The 22,212-nt window shown below is 41.0% G+C and overlaps 1 pseudogene; it reads right to left on the bottom strand.

The window, feature by feature from the left end:
• Positions 1 to 10,629: 10,629 nt before the first annotated feature.
• LOC142436557 (stathmin pseudogene) lies at positions 10,630 to 11,564 on the bottom strand (annotated as a pseudogene).
• Between the last annotated feature and the right edge of the window lie 10,648 nt (positions 11,565 to 22,212).

Here is a 22,212-nt window from a genome sequence, read left to right as displayed (position 1 = left end):
GGAGGTTGATTAAAAGTCATCCGTGCATAAAGAAAAATTGGGTTTTGGAGAGTGTGAGGTAATGGGAGATACTCTGGGGTGTACCTGCTGGTTCCAAGGAACCCTATACTGCCCAATCTCCAATGTACAGGATATATAAGAGCCTCAGTCAGGGCAGGAGCAATGAAGGGCTGAAGGGAGAGAATACTGGGCTCAGAAATGCTGGGCTTTCCTTTGTACATTCGCACATACCTTTTAGGTGAAGTGCTCTCTCATTGCAGACTAACACACAGATGAGTTCAAAAGAAGAATTACCCTACAATGGCTCAGAAGAAAAAAAGGAGCCTCTATTTATAAGCATAAGTCTCCCTGCTATGCAAATCATTCTTCAGGCACACGGTTAAAATCCCACAACTTGGGCACTGAAAGCTATCAGTTCTCTTCTGACAGGGCTGTCTATCTCTTGGGAAAGCACAGCTGAGGCCTAAAGATGCTGTTGCTATGTGTTCTCCTGTGCCTGGTGACAGTTCCCCAAGGTGAGGGTCTCAGATGTCGGTGTTGAGTCTATGTGGATGGTTGTGACTGCAAGTGACTGACAGAGATCAATTATCTTTATTTACAGAAGTTCTATCAGAGATGCAGCTTCAGGATTCAGGTCCAGGACTGGTGAAGCCCTCCCAGAAGCTGTCCCTCATTTGCACTGTCTCTGGTGTCTCCATCACAAGTAGGAGTTATGACTCGAGCTGGATCCACCAGACTCCTGGGGAGGGGCTGCAGTGGATGGGAAGCTTATGGTACAATGGTGGTACAAAATATAACCCGTCCTTCCAAAGCTGACTCTCCATCACCAGAGACACATTGAAGAATCAGTTCTTCCTGCAGCTGAGTTCTGTGACTGCTGAGGACATGGCCCTTTATTACTGTACAAGGAACACAGTGAAGTGAAGTCAGTGTGAGCCCAAACACAAAACTCCCCTGCAGGGAAGACACTGGGCAGTAGGGGGCGTGCAGGACCCACTGAACATGGACACCCAGCCCTAGAGAAGCAGGCAGAGGTGAATGAAGGAGGATTTCCTGTTGGAATTAGGGTTTCCTCGCTCAGCTTTCAGCATCCCCAGAACAGGTTTCTCTTTTTTTCCCCCTAAGTGTTCTTCTCACTGCAGGCTTCGAAAGAGGAACTAGAATTCTCTGTTTGCAGTACAAATATTAAAAGTGACAATGATCCTCCATTGTCATCCTATGTGATTCATTTTCCTTCTTGACAAGCAGATTATCGTGGTCATTCTCACCCTGTTAGTCAAAGTATGTTGACGATGAAATACAGACATTTATAGATTCATGAGTAAAATGCATGATTTTAAAAGGCCTGAGCTCATTGCTCTATTAAAACCCAGGATAACACATCTCTGGATGTGTCTCTCTGCAATGTGCACTGTGGATACTGATTGATTAATATTCTTATGTCTGAGAAAATAATTGCAGTGACTTCTGATGCTAAACTTGTGACATGACTTTTGTGAAATTGCTCTTTGGGGTCATAATGAAGCGAACTCAATGGAAGGACAACTTTGATTCCAAAATAAAATAGAAGATGTGTCACAAGAAGAGGAAATGGCAGACCAGTATCTCAGAATGCTCTTTAGAATTGAGAATAATGAGACTTCTCGCATATTTTGAATATGTTTTCAGGGCAACCAGTTCCTAGAGAAGAACATCCTCTATTGTAGAGTGTCAGCAAAATAGAAGAATACCCTGAATTAGATGCACAGACGGGGGTGGCTGCAAAAATGGTCTCAGACTTAGGATCAAATGAGGACGGTTCAGGACTTCTCAGTTTATGTATTTGTGCTGTTGTACACGGAGGCACGGAGCATTAAACTTACTCAAATGTAATCAGCAACATCCCTGATAATGAGTTGCAGGAATTGAGATTAATTCTGTTAACCAAGTGTGAATACCTAAAATATTACTATAATACACCTTTTCATATTTACTATTTAACATTTGATACATATACCATTCCTTATTAAGTTTACCTATACGTAGTTTAATATTTCCATTTTGATACACTTTTGCTTATTCTGGGTTTTAATACTTTCTGGATTTTTTTTTTCATGTAGGGGTTTATACCTGTTGTATTTTGTCATTGTTGGTAGCCTTTTTGATTCCCTCTTATGTCTTTTTCTGTTTTTTGATTTATGAAACCCAAGATGGGGAAATCTACAGAGATAATAACTAGAATAAGGGTTCCTGGGGCCACAGTAAGGGAAATGGTGGTAAAATGGAATGTGATTGGTAGATTTATGTGCCAACCTGGCCAATAGGAACATGTGGTATTAATAAGGTTGCAGTTTGATTGGAGAGCAAAGAGATAAATGGCTCAGAAAGGTCACTGGTATCTCTCTTGCTCTCTGATAATCAGACCAGTGTGTGGCTGCCTTAGCTTGTTCTCTTCCTCAACTCCTAAGCTACACTGCCTGTGGGGCTGACAACCTGTAGATCATGTCGCTAGAGCTTGAGTTTCCTTTGAGACTAGCTTCGCCACGTTGCTGTTGTAGACATCACTTGAGCTTGGGACTGTTGGAACTTGTCATCCTGATGATTGTTGTTCACCCACCCTGCTGTTTGCTGCCTGTGGCCAGACTGTCTGCATTGCTCTATGGAAGACTCAGCTCTCTGCTTCCTTGATCCTGGACCCAGTGGTCATTGTGAGTTAAAGGCCTTCCAGTATATTATTTTTCCCATGGAAATGAATTGAACTGAGCCCTCTAGACTGCTGTGTGGCCTAATTAACTGTTATATTCATACACACACACACAATCATAAGTATCCTGGTTTTGTTTATCTAGAGAACCCTGTCTAACACAGGAAGCTAATGTAAAGGATTTCAAGAAGAAAGAAAATGTTTTCAAACAGGTTGTGGTAGGAATTGTGAACACAGCTTGATAAGACTGAACGACAGAATGGTATGATGTCTAGATTTGATTCTAATAAAATGGTTTGAATGAGGGGAAAAAAAGAAAAGGTTTAAGGATCTTATTTGCTGACAAAATGATTTAAAAGGTTTTTATTTTGTATACTTCTGAAAATAACTTCTTAAAATATTTCATATGAAAAATGTACTTAGTATTGATAACATGCTGTTTCTAATACATATTTCATAATAAATTTTGCCAATTTCTCAGTTTAAAAAAGGCAGTGTCTGAAAATGAGGAGCAGCTCTATTCTGTCCTAGAGGGTCGCTATGAGTCAGAATTCACTTGCTGCTAGTGTGTTATGGTAATTGAGTTTCTCAATTTGTATCTTATTTTGGTTGCTGATCTCCATTAGTTTTTTTTCTGTGTATTCTGTATTTTGTCTAATCATAGTTAATATTATTGTCAGGAATTGCTCAATTCTTTCCATTATCCTGGTCTCCAAAGAAATTATTACATTCTGTTTTTATTTTAATTATGCCCTTTTTTTCTGTAACATCATTTATACTATTATGTATAATATTTTAATAACATGTTAATGGTTTTCCTTTTAAATATACATTTTATTGGTTGTTCTTCAATTTTCTATGTAACTTTATACAAATAAACTTATTTATCCTTCCAGTTGATTTATTCCTTTTTATATATCATTTTATTGGGGTCTTGAACAGCTCTTATAACAATCTATACATATATCCATTGTGTCAAGCACCTTTGTCCATATATTGCCATCATCATTTTCAAAACATATTCTTTCTACTTGAGCCTTTGGTATCAGCTCATTTCCCACCCACTCCCACCCTCCCTCATGAAAACTTGATAGTTTATAATATTTTTTCATGCCTTACACCAAACGCTGTCTCCCTTCACCCACTTTTCTGCTTTTCGTCCCCCTGGGAGGGGATTATATGTAGATCATTGTGATCATTCCCTCTTTCTCCGCCCCACCTCCCTGCTATCCTCCTTTATCCCTACTCTTATTATTGGTCCTGAGGGTTTTATCTGTCTTGGATTCCCTGTGTTGTGAGCTCTTATCTGTAGCAGTGTACATGTTTTGGTCTACCAGGATTTGTAAGGTAGAATTGGGGTCATAATAGTGGGAGGGGAGAGCATTAAATAACTAGAGGAAATTTCTGTTTCATCGGAGCTATACTGCACCCTGACTGGGTCATCTCTTCCTTGTGAACCTGTGAGGGGATGTCCAATCTGTAGACAACTGGACATTCCCTTATTTTGTAGTGTAAGGTCATCATAACATTATATTTCTGTTGAACCAATTGAGAAGTCGCCAGCAAAACACAGTTTACACAGAAGCGTTGGATGCAACAGCAGTTTGCTCTCACAGAGAAGAGATAGAGCTAGCTCCTCATCAGGAGTGGGCACAAATCTCCACAGTCAGTGGTTTCACCCTGGGGCCAGTGCGGGGATGGGGGTTTGCAAGTATCCCTCTTTTGTGCTGCAGTTGAAGAACTGTGTTCCCTCCACAACAGCAAAGATAAAGAAATGGGTTTATGCTATGAGCTCAAATCTGCAGGAAATAGTGAGTTTGTTTTGTTGTTGCTGCTGTTTTGTGTGTTCCATGTAATGTGCATAACAATCAGTTTGGGGACTGTTAGCATGGGTTCAGCCGAAGGTAGAGGGGGTAGGCTGTAGGACACCAGACACTAAGGAGTGTTTTTGAATACAGAAGCCCTGGAAAGGCAGTCATTCAGCAAGGTCATCATACCCCAGTAGCCAGACTGACAATTTGATGCTAATCATGTCTGGTTCTGTCATGGACTCCAGAGAAGGAGGCAACAGATTGTCAGCTTCCCCAATTTCCAATTCCTATTGGAGTTTATCTCGGGTATATTTTGTTGTTGCAGGTAACACTCTTGAATTTTTGTTTTATGTTTTTCTGTTTTACAGTAGATAAAACTTGGGATTGATAAACATATAGAGAAAGCAAGTAGATTAAGGGTTTCGGTGGGTGGTGGCATGGGAGGACATAAACGGGAACTGAAGTCAAGGAATTCAAGAAGGAAGATGATGTTTTGAAACTGATTGTGGTAGCAATTGTACAATACTGCTTGATGTGAGTGAACTGTGGAATGATATGATATCTCTATTAGTACCCAATAAAATGGTTAGGGGGAAAATTAAATAAAGATTATTTATTCCATTGCTAGAAGTTTTTTGTAAATTCAAGTTCCTGGCTTATATCAAAATCTCTTTTACTGTTCATTATTTAAATGTTTGTTTGTTTTTTGAATGTTGTTATACTGGGATGAATTTCCATCAGTTTATAATTATGTGTGACTATCTGTCACTTATTTTTTCATGATACATATATGTAACAAAAGGCCATTTGCAAAATTCTTCTCATGCATAATTCAGTAACATTAGATTATCATTGTGTTAAACAATTACCAATATTTGCAAAGTTCCCTATCATACGTATAACACAAACCCAGACAAAAGAATTCTGGCTTGATAATTTCCTCCTTAACATGGAATAAATAGCTATAAATCTAATACTTCAATTACTTTGAATAAAAGTCTGCTTCAAAAACTTTCGCTCCACCTTTGGAAAGAATAAAGCCTAAACTCTGTTCAATGTCTTTCAGTCAGATATATTTTTTAATGAATACTTTGTTGTGGCATATCAAATCTAATATAAATATCAATATCTATAGATCATACTTCCTTCCACTACAACCAACTCAACCAATTCAGAGTGCTTGCAACCTTCAGTCCTCCACAAAGCTTTCACTGTGTGGGAGAGTCAGTGTGAGACCGGGCCTAAAACTAACCTCAAGAAGAAAGCTGTCCTGCAGGGGTGTTAGAGACCCACCCCCTCCTGGAGCAAGTGAAGAAAGAAGTGAGGACAGGAGCCTGGGTAAGGACTGCAGTGGCTGGTCAGCGAAAACTGCTGTGCTGAGCACTTTGGTAGCTCTACTGCCCATGGCAGGAAACCAGCTGAGAGAACTCCAGGGAACACCTCTGACAATGAGCACGAATGCTTTGGATCAGAGAAAATGTTTCTCTGTGGTCCCCAAAAGGTGGAAGACAGTGTAAGCTCATCGAATACCTCTCCTGTATGTGTGATGGGATGCTGTCAGCAGGGGGCTCTCAGAACACATTGAGCCCAACATACACCTGGGTACTACCATATATACTCGTCTATAAGCTGAGATTTTCAGCACAAAAATGTGCTGAAAACCTGGAGTTCGGCATATACATGGGTCAGTGGTACCCCAGTGAGGTGTAACATTTCGCTGCACCCTTCACCCCCTGGTAACGGGATGAGCGCCCGTTATCTTGTGGGTGATTGCCGTTTGTCCACTGTTCATTCAAAGTCACGTTGACACTGCAGGTCTTTGAATGTTTGTTTACTCACATTTAACCAATCACAGCCGTCCTAAGATATGGACAGCTCCAATTGGCAGAAGCACCCATACTGATTCACTTTCGCTGGCAGCTGAACTGGTAAGGATGTTTCTGTGGCTGTGCTTTGTCTCTCCCCTCTGGTGTCTATGCTAATTTACATCCTGCATGCCCCATCTACACAGACTCCCTCCTGCCCCTCCTACCATCTAACGCATCATGTAGGGGGTGGGGGGCAATACCATGAAAAATCTTTTTCAAAGTCTTATTTTTTTATCCTATTAGATATGGATACTCTTCAACCAAAACAAAAACGCCAGTCATATGAGCCTGGTTTCAAAATGAAGGTTGTGTGAGGAGCAGAAGAGAGCAATAACAGTATTGCAAGTAGTGAATTCTATGTTGATGAAAAGCAAGTAAGGGAATGGAGGAAAATGAAGGCTGACTTGAAACAGATTCCAAAGCTAAAAAAAGCTCATTGTGGTTTAATTTCTTTTTGTGGGGCTCTAGAGAGTGAATTGCATAAATGGATTATGGAGTATCATCAAAATAGTTACTGTGTAACACGCATGGGAATCCACATACGTGTTCTACAGATGGCTAAGGATGACAAATATAAAGCACCAGGCATTGAAAAATTTGTTGCATCAGAAGGATGGTGTACCCACTTCATGAATAGGTTTGGCCTACTATGTTTGAGACAAAGAACAAAGATTTCCCAGAAATTGTCACAAGACCTTGAAGAAAAAATTATGTCATTCCAGTCATTTATTATAAAACAAAGAAGGATTTATAACTTTGACCTGGCAGATATTGGGAATGTGGATGAAACTGCCATAACTTTTTATCTTCCAAGCAACAGAACTGTGGCAAGTTTAGGAGAAAAAAAGACATTTTTCTCAAAACCACAGGAAATGAAAAAAACAAACAAACACTTTACAGTTGTTCTATCATGTTTGGCTAATGGAACTAAGCTCCACCCTGTCATTATTTTTAAAAGGAAGACTTTGCCTAAGAAGATCAATTTCCCACCAAGAATTACTGTGCATGCACATGTTAAAGGCTGGATGGATGAAGACGGAACAAAAAAAAAAATGGCTGTAAGAAATTTGGAACCGATGACCAGGAGCAGCCTTAAAGAAAAAGCCATCACTACTTGTTTGGGATATGTTCAGAGCCCAACTGTCGGATGACATTAAAAAAAAATGGCAAAATCTATTAAAGTTACTTTAGCCGTTATTCCAGGTGGGCTTACATCTGTACTGCAGCCTCTGGATGTATCTTTGAATAAGCCTTTTAAAAACCATGTGTGAAGGATGTGGCATGAATGGATGTCATCTGGCCAAACCTGACTAACAAAAGGAGGAAATCTCATGAAGCCTGACAGAGTTAAAAGCAAAGTGGTTTCTAGATGCATGGGAAGACATTCCAGAAGATATGTTGTGATGTGCCTTCCAGAAATGTAGTATTAGTAATGCTAATGGCAGTGAAGACTGTGTTTTGTGTGAAAATGACAGCAGTGATGGTGATGACGGCGATCTCAGTGAGGACAGCATCTATGATGACCTCACACCAGCTGAAGCTCTGCATTAGGATACGGATGATGATGAGGAATCCAGTTTTGAAGGATTTTACTCTTTACATTTTAGCTAGGTTGCTGATTGAACTCAGGGAATAGTACCCTTAAGGTATCATTGTTCATACCTTATTGTTTTTGTTGAACCTATTTTCCACTTACTGTGTTGGTTTACTAATGTTAAATGACTTGTTGTCCTTTTATTTGTTTTTTATTTAAAATAAATATTTGAATACATTACCCCCACTGATGTCTCAATTTTTAGTAATTTTATTTTCACTTGTTTTGATTATTGAAACTCACCAATAGCTTCTGCATTTTCCAGCCTAGGCTTATACTCGAGTCAATCAGTTTTTCTGGTTTCCCAGGTAATAATTAGGTACCTCGGCTTATACTCGGGTCAGCTTATATTCGAGTATATACAGTAATTTTTCCTTTGGGGAGGAAAAATTACTGTATTTCTGTGGTTTCTTTTAACACCATAAACAACCTTGTTGTTAGGGTTTTTTGTTTGTTTTAATTCAATCTCTAATTCTGGATGAAAACGTCGAAGTACCCTTTACTCCTTTCCAAATATTCTGCAATATCCTAGGGGAAAGGAGCTTTAGGGATGACAGATAAGTGTTTCCCTTTGTGCTCAGATGTGTGACGAGATTCAGGAAAGCCCGGCCGTGATTCCATTATGTTGTGATTATGTTAGAAAGGGTTCTCTAGATGAAAAAACAAACAAACCAGAACATATGATTATACATCAATATCTATCAATTTCTCTCTATTTATATAACATAAGAAATAAACAGTTAATCTATAAAGCAGTGCAAATGGCTCAGTGCAACTCACTTCCCTACTGGCAGTCCTTCAGGTCTTGAGGGCCACAGGGTAGTCCTCTGTAGAGCAATTCAGATTATCTTGGCACAGGCAGCAAACAGCAAGACAGTTGACAGGATCCAACAGTCCCAAGCTCAAGCGATATTACTCCAGTAGTGTGGTGAAGCAGTTTTGAAGGAAACTCAAACTACAGCAACACAGTCCATGGGTTAGGTGTCCCACAGGTAGTGTAGTTTGTAAATTGAAGCAGAGAGCAAGCTATGGCAACCACACACTGATCTGATCATCACAAAGTAAGAGACAAGAAAGGTGAGGCTCACCAAGCCATTTACCTCTCTGCCCTTCAATTAATCCCACGTGTGTTCATTGGCCATGTTGGCACAATAAACCTACCTATCACAATGAGGATATTCTCTATAATTTCACCATAGCATCTGGGTAATTATGATAGTAATGGATGTAAAGCAACATTAAACATAAAATATGAACAAATGTTCATATGATTGGTAAAGTGAAAACCTGAGAGAGAGGACTATGTTCTCCCAAAGACAACATCCCCATCACCATGTAATTCCCAGAGCCAGGGGCCTCCATTGATCCCTTTTCAACTTTACATAACTATGTGCCTCCCACATGCAAATACATAATATGCAGCCATGTGAAACCACAGCACATGTACTTAAATTCGTATTCTTTCTCACCCTGGAGAGCATTTTCTGGGCGTCATGAATCTTATCCACATGAACATGAATTATGTGTGGACTTTCCTTTTTCTGGTGGAGACTCTGGGTGGTGAGTGCTTCAGGGATTCACACAGGAAGTCTGGGGATGCAGCATCTGAACACATGACCTACTGTTGCTCTTTTTATCTACAGTTGTCCTGGCTCAGGTCTAGTGACAAGAGTCAGACCCTGGACTGGTGAAGACTTCACAGGCACTGGCTGTCACTTGTGCTGTCTCCAGATTCTCTTTAACCAGCTCCGATGTCAGCTGGATCCGCCATGATTCAGGAAAGGGACTGGAATGGGTTGGTGATATACAGAGGGGTGCTAGCACACACTATAATCCAGCTCTCCAGTCTCAAGTCAGCATAACCAGGGACACCTCCAAAAGTAAAGTTTATTTAAAACTGAGCTCTGTGAATCCTGAGAACACAGCCGTGTATTACTGTACTAGAGGCACAGTGATGGGAATTCAGTGTGAGCCCAGACACAAACCTCCCAGCAACAGGCCATGGTTTCAGTAGATGCAAGGGCTGAGGTCAGTGATGCTTTCCTCTCAGAAGCTGTGGTTTCCCCACCTTGTCAGCACCTCTCTAGGGACACCATGCACAGACTCAAGAGAAGCTTCATGCCTCTGAACATGATTTATTTTCCTTGGAATGGGCTTTGTCTCTCTTTCACCATCTTCCAAAGACAGATTTCACAGTAATAGTAATTGATGAGATATCACTTTACAACTAGTTAGTTCAGGCAGGTGTCCTCAAACTACAGCCCGCAGGCCACATGTGGCCCACCGAGGACATTTATCTGGCCCGCCAGGTGTTTTTACCCCATTTGTTTTTGACTTCAAAATAAGATATGTGCAGTGTGCATGGGAATTTGTTCTTTTTTTTTTTTAAACTATGGTCCGGCCCTCCAATGGGTCTGAGGGACAGTGAACTGGCCCCCTGTTTAAAAAGTTTGAGGACTCCTGTTTCAGGGTACCAACTAGTGCCATTTGTTGTCAAAGCTATAAATATTTCATGTAGAAAAAAATTCTCATGTGGAGTCCCAAATTGTCTCTATACCCTCAGATTTATCTTGAACCTTCTTATAATAAATAATCACAAATGTAGTTTTTTTTTCACTGCCACCAGCAGCACTTTGCAGTTTTATTAACCATTCAAGTACAGTAGCATCTGGTAAAATCGGGACAGAACTGGGATTTAAAAGCAAACAGATATTCAGCATCTAACAGTTTTGAGAAGCCACTACATACTCTTTCACAAACATGTTTCCACGGGGCCAATACAGTGCTAGCCATTCACCCAGCGCACTGAGTGCACCGAAGTAGAAAAGAGGCAACAAGAAAAATAGCTACGTTAGAAACACTCCAACACTTTAGAAAAAAAGAGTCAAACACTTTTTGTTTCTCTCCTTTAGCCCCTAAAACAACATCACATGGTCTGGATCTACCTATTTACGTCCTACGTTGGCTTCTAGTCTTTGTCAGGAGGGAAACAGTAATAGTAGTAAAATGACACTGGCCAGCACGGTCTTTGGATCTCGAGGAGGGAGGGGAGAAAGTCAGTCCTCAGGACAAGCTAGTCGGCTGCAGTCTCATCAGCGGGGTCTTTGCATTCCTTGTTCTTCCGCACTTCTTCCACGTGCTTGTCCTTTTCTCGCAAGCGCTCCAGCTTGGCCACCATTTGTGCTTCTCGGTTCTCTTTGTTGGCTTCCATTTTGTGGGTCAGCTTCTCCTCGGCCATCTTGCTGAAGTTGTTGTTCTCCTCGATTGCTTTCTGCAGCACCTCCTTCTCGTGCTCCCGCTTCCCGGCCAGCTGCTTCAGGACCTCCGCCTCATGGGACTTGCGTCTTTCTTCTGCAGCTTCTAATTTCTTCTGAATTTCCTCCAGGGAAAGGTCCTTCTTCTTTGGAGGAGAAAGAGGGAATTCTGGGACGGCCTCTTTTGAACGGGGGCTGAGTATCAGCTCAAAGACCTGGCCAGAGGCCCGCTTCTCCAGTTCTTTCACCTGGATATCAGAAGAAGCCATGGTGAACAGAAGACAAGAGACTGGCAGTGTACGCTCTGCAATCCACTGGGAAGGAAAGCCCTGCTCGGTCCGAGCCGCCTGGCCACACTCTCAAAAATGTAGTTTTATGCAATCATTTTGGCTTAGAAGGCCCTAGAAAATATTGTCTATCCAAATATTGTTGTTTGAAAGCAAATAATTATTAAGAAGATCCTCAAAAAAAGAAAATAAACTCACCCAAAAGTGAAAGACTGCATACAAAGTATATATATATATATATATATATATATATATATATATATAAACATATATACACACATTCTAATATGACACAAGGATGGTGATACTTTATTCACATACTTTGGACATGTTGCCCAGAGAGGCCAGTCCCTGGAGAAGGCCATCACGAGGGCAGTGACAAGGAGGAAGGCCCTCCAGGAGATGGATTAACAATGGCTGCAACAATGAGATCAAATGTAAGAACAGTTGTGAGGACAGTGCAGGACTGGGCAGTGTTCTGTTCTTTTGTGCTTAGGGATGCTTTGAGTAGGAACCAACTTGATGGCACCTATCAACAACAAATTCATAAACTGTGCTAAGTACTCTAGAATGTCCACCTTTTTTAGATTTTAAATAGAGAGGCTATCTACAGAGAAATCCATCTACTATAAAGATCGATAGACTGTCAAAATCCTATACAGGGTTGCTATGAGTTGGAGTATACATTAGGGCAGTGGGTTAGATGTAAAAATATTGATAGACTGCCTTTTCCACTGAAAAGTAAATGTTATTTATTGAAAATCTATTAGGAGCCAGGTAATATTCTAGGCACCCTAGTCATCCAGGATGAAACAATAAGTAAGGAGTAAAAAACTTCCTTTCCTCATGGATTGCCCATTGTAAATGCTCTTTATCACACTGAATATTATCAGTCCACTATACAGCACTCTAAGCTGCATAAAGTCTTAATTTTCAACCCAAATAAATTACTCAAGTTTGAAAAACAAAACAAGAACAAATTATAAACCTAATATTTCCTGACAGTGTCCATTTATGTCTATGTAAGTCTCAAGTCAGTGTTTTCCTTTTTCGAACACTTTCTGAGGTACTCAAATCACATTCTTTTAAATGTCCTTTGCATTTGGGAGACAAAAGTAAGACTGAAGGAGTATATCAGGGGTGCAGAGTGCGTGAAGTAAGCTTTCCTTACTTGCAGTCATTGGTACTTTCAATATCCTACCCCCAAGCCATCATTTTCAGGTCATCGATTTTCCTGCAAACTTCCTACTCATTGTCTAGCTTTCACAGGCATATGAGGCAGTTGATCCTCAAGTGACATCACACAATATGTAACATAGGTTCTCAGAGCAGATGTATATATAAAGAAGACTTGGTGGTGAGTGGACTAAGCATTAGTTGCTAAACAAAAGGTTAGCGGTTCAAACCCAGCAGCTACTCCTTGGGAGTAAGTTTAAGTATTGTGTGCCGATAAATATGGAAAGCTCTGGAAACCTAAAGAACAGTTATATTCAGTTCTACGGGTTTGCTATGAGTCTGAATTGACCCAATGGCGGTAGATTTACACTTTGAGGCAGAAGTTGTGTGTTTGCTTGATTGCTTGTGTGATTCATTCAGTGATTGCTTATTTTTTCTCCAGTACAGAAAGTAATGGCATCCACCCTGATTCTCCTACCAACGATATCCCAGGTAAACACAGGCTAGAAATTGTACATTTCTACTTGGTCTAGCATTTTAACTCAAGTAAATCAACCAACAAAAATGTGTAAGAATAAAAATTAATAAATCTCCAATGTGAAATGTGAAGGCCCAAAGGTACACTAGTAGTGAATTTGCAGAAGGTCCTAAGTTGCTCTGGGTTTGGATCTTTGGTTTTCTTCTAGAATCACGTCCATGTGAAACACTGATATATGAGGTGCTAAAATCTGGAGGTCCGTGGTCTTTAAAAAGCCTGGTCTGCAAAAGCAAAGTGGAGGAGAAATTAAAAAGTTGACGAAGAACGCTGAGGTCAGATGCCAACAAAGATGAAAAAAAAAAACACACGATGAGTGAGACACATGCCAGTGGAGTGAAACAAAGAGGCAGCAGAAAGAAGGGTATGGGATGAACTGGTTTTTTTTGGAACAAAAGGCCAGGCAGGCGGGTCAGGAGGATCTGAAGCATGTACATGCAGTGAGTGTCTCATCCAGATCAGGGGTCCCACATCGCCGCTCTACAAAGTGCCTTCAGCAGGTCAGGCACTCGGTGAGCATATTTTCACCGAATGAAACAGGAAAACTATAGTCCACGTGCTTTTGTGATACTCAAGAGCTACGAAGGCATTTGGAAAGAGAGACACAGTGCCATTCCATTGCAACGTTGTAAAATGAAAAAAGAACACAGATGGTCACAGTAATGGGTGAGGGCTTGCAGGACAATATGACTTCTCTCCCGTTGTGCATGCGCATATGGCTCTAACTCTACATTTTCCACTAGAAATATCAGACTACAGTGGATCTGATGCCACCCATCAATGCTGCATTTTCTGGAATCCAATGAAGCTCCCACTGTCGTTATTCCATGTCAATGCAGAAAAACACATAGTGCCACTGATAAACTTTCCATCAGATTTATTATGTTGCACTTTTATTTTTCAACTTTTAGAAGGTAGAAAACAAAAATACACAGATGCTGCATTAGGCCAACTTGGGTTCAGGTGTTGTACTGTGGGTACACACCTTGTAAAGGGAGAGCAGCTATGACAGAAGGTACTTGCTGACCAGATGTGTTGCCTCAACACACAACTGTGTCTACCTCTCTGGCTCAGCTGGTTCATTCCCATGACCTCTTACCACCACGTTAGTGAGGTAGCATGACTTCTTCACTCTCACTGCTCCCTTCAAAAACCCAGAACCCCTGAAAGTGCTCTCTTTCTGAAAGACATCTGCCTCAAGGACGCATGGTCCAAAGAGTTACAAATTATTGCAACGAGGAGAACTTGGAGTAACTAAAGTCACCTTACAGTATTTATAAACACAAAGGGCACATCAGTTACTTATGTTATAATTGTAGTGATTGCCTACTACCCCCTGAATCCTCTTCATTGTCATCCGATGAGTCATCCGATGAGCCACCAGTTAGGCTGCTGTAACTGGTCCTACTGCGCCACAGCAGGTTGCACTGCTCCCATGCAGCAGCCTCTTGGTTCTTTCCATGTGTTTTTGATTCCAATGACTTTAACCTTGTTAACTTGGCCAATGTATTTGTTACTGGACTGCCAATATCCGGGCCAGCCAGGTGAAGGAAGATCATGCAGTGGTTGGTGGAGTCACTCTCATACACTTGGCCTGTGGTTGGCTTTTTACTCTCCGTGGATACTAACTGAAACTCAGAAGAACCCCTTCTCGGTTCCATCAATGAGTAAGGCATTGAAGAAAGAACTGTACAGTCTACAACACCATCTTTTGGAACTCAGGGGCTCAGTTTTACAGAGCCATCTCCCTCCTTTACTATCTCTTGTTTGGATGATCTGAGTAGCACTTCAGATTCCAGGAAGTCTTGGACTTTCCTGCACTGCCTCCTCCATCTTCACTTCAGAATTGAGTTACATCGTAGAGCAGAGTCCAGGGAACTACAAAAAAGATGCAACAGGAAAGCCACCTGCTCTTTGCTCTGGCATTGCCCTGTCTCTTCTGCACAGAACTGCCCCTTTGGGGTAAGAACTACCGCTCTGGTCTCAATTCTCTTGGCTACAGTGACCAGAGACTGGACTTGGAGGCCACCTTTACGTTCTCTTCCTTTGCAGATTCCCCTGTAGTGAGCGAGGAACACCATCGGAGCCTGCCAAAGAAAATCCTGCCACCTCCACTGACTTCACCACCACCAAGTCTCTTCACTCATCCACTCCGTCTTGAGAAATGTTCGTCATGGATTTTGTCTTCCTTGTATCCACAATCAAAGCTCATGGAAGCAGCAGTCAAGAGATCAAAAGATATATTAAATGTGGTGAATATTCAATATTCTTCAGAGTATTGAAGAGCCAGAACCTCACTTTAAAGACTAGGTCCACCTGAACTCCCCCAAAAGATTAGATAAAATAACTAATTCAGCATTCTATTGAAGTTGAAGTACATGTGATAATTCTTCAAACACCACTAGTGAATATTATTCAGGGTGAACCTAATACTCACCTTCCATGAAGAAGGGCCAAGTCTGTAGGGAGTTTTTAGGCTATTAGAAGAAAAAGGAAACCATCTAGCCTCAGGTGCAGTGAACAATTGTTGATTGCTCATGGAAAGTCATGGTAACCACTCACATAACAAGGGTTGACCTAGAGCAGTGATTCAATTCAATTGCTCCTCCAGGACTTCATTTCTGAATCTTCTTCTTTTTTTTTTCTTCAAAATACCTACCAGTAACCTTTCATGACAGTCTTATTGATTAGGACTCACATTTCCTCAATACAAATGCTATTGTTACTATTGCCAGGTTTCATTGGTTTGGTCTTAAATCATCGTGTTGCCATGTACAATAGAACAACACACTGCCTATTCCTGTGTCATCCTCACAGTCCTTGCTATACTCGATCTCATTGCTGCAATCACGGTGACAAGCCATCTAACAGTTAGAATCTGTATGCTACAGAGCAGGCTGGGTTTTTCTGTGTGCATTTGTCTATTGGTGTTAGAGCCTCCCGTGGGTTTCTCAAAATAGCCTGTTACGAATGGGTGTCTACTCTTTGTCCTCACTGCCTGTTTACTATTTCCCTGTCCCTAGTTGTTCTGCTCCATTCCAGCTGCAGGAAGCCCTCTGAGGAGTGGCGAAACCTCCCAGATCCTCTCCCTAACCTGTACCGACTTCTCCACACACACCACGATCACTTAGTATTACTGGAGCTGGACCAGCCAATACCTTTTGAAGGAGTCAGACTGACTGTTAACAATAGACCTTGGTTGTCGGAAGAAACTTCACTTCATTCCTGAAGAATTGACCTTCGATCTCCAGAAGTGAGCCCACAAACTCCTTCTCTCTATAGTTAAAGTCTGTGACCACTGAAGACAAGACACTTTTACTGTATGGGATAGCGGAAGTCAGTGGTATCCAGACACAGACTACTGTAAGGAATAGGGCAGGGCTGTACCAGAAAGGTGTGTGTACAACGCACAGGACAAGTGACTCCCCTATGGCAGAAATAAGAGAGGAGATGTCACTTTGTAGTGAATGGGTGACTGGGTGCTAAAAAGTTAAAGATGACATTCTTTTTTTTAACATTTTATTAGGGGCTCATACAACTCTTATCACAGTCCATACATATATATACATCAATTGTATAAAGCACATCTGTACAGTCTTTGCCCTAATCATTTTAAAGATGGCATTCTTAATGAACAACTCTGTAAAAAAATTCATCAATGTCAAATAAAGGAGGACATATCTTGGAAGACAATGATAAGGATAATAATGTTCACCAACAAGAAACAGACACCAGAGCTATCTATCATCATGTTCACATGAGGAGTAACCATCTGTGCGTCCACACTGAGGATGAAGGATACATTCTGAACTCTCATGCCACAGAGGTTCTCTTTTATGTATAATAGTGTTTAAAAATTTAAAACATTGATATCAAACATTGATAGCTTTTAACTATAGCAGCAGCAGTGCTTCTGTATCACGTGTATAAGCAGCCTTTATAAAAACCTCCATTTTCCTGTGAGGGTGTGTCTGTTTCTTGGGTCATAAGGAGAACCCCAACACAGGTAGTCCACTCCTCTGCTACTAAGTGGAGGGCCACATGCTAATACAGCTCTCTCTGTGTGCCAGTGAAACCTGTCCTGCTCCTTTCCTGGGAGCTCTGGGCATGAAGCCCCAGTACATTGGGCCTCAGCTATTTCCATTTTCAGCTAACTCAGAGGACACATCATGAATTTTGGACAAAGTTGTGTTTATGTTTTGGCCATTCTACGTGGTAATAATTGAGGAAAATGCTGTGTGGTTGTGTGTAGAATATTGGATGGGGTAGGCAGGGCAGTGACCTTATCACACTGTCTTTGTGATTGCAGGTGTCCAGTGTAAAGTGCAGCTGGTGAAATCTGGAGGTGACCTGAGAAAGCCTGGGGAATCTCTGAGACGCTCCTGTGCAACTTCTAGATTCACCTTCAGTGACTATTATATTAGTTGGATCCAGCAGTGTCCAGGACAGAGACTGGAACAGGTTGGTTTTATTAAAACTGCAACCAATGGTCAAACAACGGAGGATGCTTCATCTGTGAAAGGCAGATGATTCACTGTTTCTCCCCCCGCTCCCCCCCCCCCCCGATGATAGCATGTGCACCTCAGCCTCACTTGGTCTTCCACAGGGAGAGAGAGAGACCAGAGTTAAGGAGAGAAGGGAGGGGAAGGATGAAAAGGGGAAGGGGAACAGGGGAGTGAGGACCAGGGGAGGGGAAGGGGGAGCAGAGAGAGCTTTTTTATTGCTAATCAAGTCTTATATATCTTTGGGGACATGCAAGCCTCCTAATTGCAGGTAAAGACATATGTCACAGGAAGGGATTGCACTAATTGGACTACAGTAATGAATCGGGGGGACGATCTAGGGGTAGCCACAAAATACGACAGGGAGGTATTGGGAGTACACATGTGACAAGATGGGTGGATCTTAGATTCAGAGAACCAGCTTAATTTTGGTTATCACTGAGCCAGTTTGACCTGTTCTCTTGCTCACTATTGAAACCATTATCAGTGGGGTGTGAACCCCACCAACAATGGAGCAGACTGCCTTCAGGGGGAATATCTCTGAGCATCTGACCTCCCACCATATGCTGGAAAATAGCCTCTAATGTTTGGCTTTCCAACTGAAGAGAATAAATGACAATTTATGAAAATGATACTTATGACACACTACCTTGACCAAATCAAACTAGAACCCTTAACATTTTATAAATACATAGATGGTATTAATAAATGCACAGTTGTATTTGTCCACACATTCATACATATTTTAGTGTAGCCAAGAAGAGGTATAGTTTATACAAGTGTTAGTAAAATAAATTCCACATTCATGTGTTTATTCCAAATAAAACATGCTTAAACATGTTTCTGCTATCACTGGCTGTCTGTTGGCCATATTTTCTCAGTAACACACTTAACTTGGTTTCATTGGGTTGACTTAAAATACATCTGTTTCTGTGAGTCAGGAAACAAAGAAAGAAAGAGAAAGAAAGAATGTAGGCCAACAGAAATTCTCTCTTCTGCACACTAGACATTTTTTAATTGGATCAAGCATCATAAAGAATATACTGAAAACTTCACAGGTGAGTCAAAGAGGGGGAAAAGTCAACTGGTACAAATGAAGAATCTGGATGACATGAAGTACTGGTGGAAGAAGTCTGTCGAGTTGCCATTGAGGAGATAACTAAGGAAGTTGGAATTTCACATGGTTCAGCATTTTCAATTATTATGTCACAATTTTGGTTTCTTGATTGGTGCCAAAAAGCAATGCACAGGGATTGATGAGCTAAAAAATTGCTCCTGAAGAGCTGCTTTGTAGGAAATTGAAGTTAATGAAGCCAGTTTTGTGGAATGAAACTTAAGTATTGATAATTCTTGAATGTATCAAAATGATCCAGAGAGAGAGATCCAATGAAAACAGTTAGATCTGTAGGAATCATCTAGGTTGATATTCAAAGAATAATGGTCAATTCAGAATGTATGAAAGTGATTTTGTGGATTCTAAATGGCTAGTCTGGAATGAAATTCTCATAGGACAGAGAAAATCAAAAAGTATTATTATGAATAAGCTTCAAGAAAATGTAACATGGTATTAGTGAGAAAATGTCCTAGAATGTTGCACAAAGGATCTGTTTTTCTCTCTATCATGACAATACACCAGCTCATTCTTCAAGAGTAAGAATGGTTGTCCATTGAGGATTTTGTTTAGAAACCTTAACAGTGGTTCTCAACTTTCTTAATGCCATGACCCTTTAATATAGTTCCTCACATTGTAGTGATCCCCCAACCATAAAATTATTTTCGTTTTTACTTCATAACTATAACTTTGCTACTCTTATGAATCGGCTGACCCCTATGAAAGGTCGCCCAACCCCAAAGGGATCCCGACACACAGCTTGAGAAATGCTGCCTTACACCATCCACATTAAAGAGCTGATCTTCCCCCTGCATATTTCTGTATTTTCCCATAAGTCAGAGAACATCCCTTGAGTATTGTGGAATTTTCAGTCTGACGTTCTGTAAATCAAGGAGCATAGAATATTTGGGGGAAGGTTCATAACAATAGCTTTACATTTTGATTATTTTTTGTTTAGTGAAAACATCTAAGACAGTGGAGAAATGTATTTAACTACATTTGTATATATGCATATATATGTATGCAATACCTATATCTTGGAGGAAGAACAAGATGGTGACCAAGCAGTACACATGGGAAGGACTCCACAAAGACCAGCGGAAAAGAACCAGGAGAGGGATATGCTACACTTCCAGAATGCAGGATTTTCAGCAGAAAGTTACATAACACAAATTTAATAAAATATCAGCAACATTTGCTGATAGACTCCCCTTTGTCACCGGCCCTCAACAATAACCAACTGTTTGAAGATTCCCAAATTGCTAGACTTAATTTTCCTAGTCCAGGAGCTAGCTAGGATGGTGGAACTGCTGAGCTTCAGAAACATAGCTCTATGGAACTAGCTTGAGACCAACATAAGCACAAGTAGACTTGGCTTTCAACACAAGTCAATGGAGGTCTAGCCGGATGCCCTAGAAGCCCTAAATCCCCAATAACCAAGATAGCACAACCTAACAGTGTAGTTACATAATCTGGTGTCACCTGTAGTCTAATAAGAGGAAAGAGGTGGAATTTAGCTTGTCAAATATGTCTCAGTTTGATGTCCTCATTTGGAGGGGCTATGGAGATAAACAGCTCACTAGAGGCCAGACACACTCTCTGCTTTGTCTTCTTGCAAGCAAGACATATGGAACCATGCTGATGGAGCAAGAGCGCTGAAGCTGGAGAAGCCACGTGGAGACCCATGCCAGTGCTGAGATACTTCCACCACCACTGGATCCACAAGAATTTCCACCCACTGGCCTGGGATCTTCCTGCATTCAGTAACATTGCATGGATTCATAAGTCTAAAGAGGAATTTATGGACTAGTACTAAAATATGGGTTAATATCAGACTTATGGACATGTTCTGAACTGGGCGGGAATGTTTTCTTAATGTACAATTGCTCTTTGATATAAAATTCTCTCTTACATGCATAGGAATGCCTCTGGATTTGTTTCTCTAGTCAACCCGGACTAACACAATACCCAAGAAGTGTGGCAATAACTCTACAGGGCAGCCTGCAATAGTCATAGATAGTGAATAGACTAACTCTCAGAAGCTGGGGAAGTTACAACTATTCCTCTTTCCAGGAGATACAGCTCTGCCCCTCCCTCCCCATCTTAAGATGCCGACCAAAAAAGCATGGATTAAAAAAAATATTTCTATAGCAGTTAATACACACCTGGTTGATTAACAAGGTATTGTCCTCACAATACAAACAGAAATTGCAACAGTGGGTTTTAAAAGTATGGGCAGGGAATTTGGGCATATGACAAAGACTAAAAGGTTTAGGGCCAAGAAACTTCTCCTTGTTCACATACCAAGCTATTCATCAGTTGTCCCATAACTCCATCCCTGGTCAGCACCCCAAGCCACTCAGATAAACAACCTGCCCTTTGATTCGGTGTGGTAGTTATATAACCTGGTGTCAATTTTGTACTTGAGAGTATTAAGAGGGAAGGGTGGATTCTAGTCTGCCTAACATTTCATAGCCAATGAGGCCTCTGTGTGGGCAAGGCCTTCTCCTGAGGATTCTGGGAACTCCTGGATTTCATCTTTGAAGATGGGAGACATTCTCTCTCTCTTCACTCCCTGGGAAACAGCAACTGACAAGATACATGGAACTATGCTAGTGCCCTATGCTGCAGAAGCCGTGTGGACACTCGTGCCAGTTCAGAGATTCTCACAATGTCATTGAACCCACAAGATTTCACACCCACTGGCCTGTGATCTTCTTGCATTCGGCATCATTACATGTGTTTCCCGAGTCTGAAGAGGACGTTATAGACTGGTATCTGACATATGGGCTAATGTTGGACTTATGTACTTATTCTGAACTGGGTTAAACCTCTCTCTTATACACATATGAGTGTCTATAAATTTGTTTCTTTAGTCTACCTGGATGAAAACAGTAGGCTATTGCTTCATTCCTCCCTACTAGACCAGCTAAGCAGGTGGAGGGTATAAAAGGCCCCCAAATGGATTTTTTAAGCTATGTATTTAATTTTAAAAATTTTTACAAAACAACCTTATCACCTTCAAACTACTTGCCATTACACTTAATATATTTGTCAAATCTGTGATTCCATTTTTGGAAATACTTTTCAAATTTGTCCGTTGGGATTTCTGATACACCTCCCTCATTTTTTTCTTCACCTCTTCTATGTCATCAAATCGCTGCCCTCCTCAACTACCAACTAGGATTTTTTCCCCTTGGGATCACATGTTATGCAATCTTTTCAAAACCTCTAAATAGAAAAGGTAATTAAAGTCTGACCTGTTGGAATGAACTCCAAATGCACTATCCGCCTCACAGTAAACAACAACAACAAATTTGATTTCACTTGATGAGCATTCTTTGGTGTCTTCCACTGGTTCATATATCCTGATCAGGAAACATAATTTCAA

This window comes from Tenrec ecaudatus, unplaced genomic scaffold, assembly GCF_050624435.1.
Source record: "Tenrec ecaudatus isolate mTenEca1 unplaced genomic scaffold, mTenEca1.hap1 Scaffold_4108, whole genome shotgun sequence".
NCBI classification, from domain to species: Eukaryota; Metazoa; Chordata; class Mammalia; order Afrosoricida; family Tenrecidae; genus Tenrec; species Tenrec ecaudatus.
This window is presented reverse-complemented; position numbering and strand designations above follow the sequence as displayed.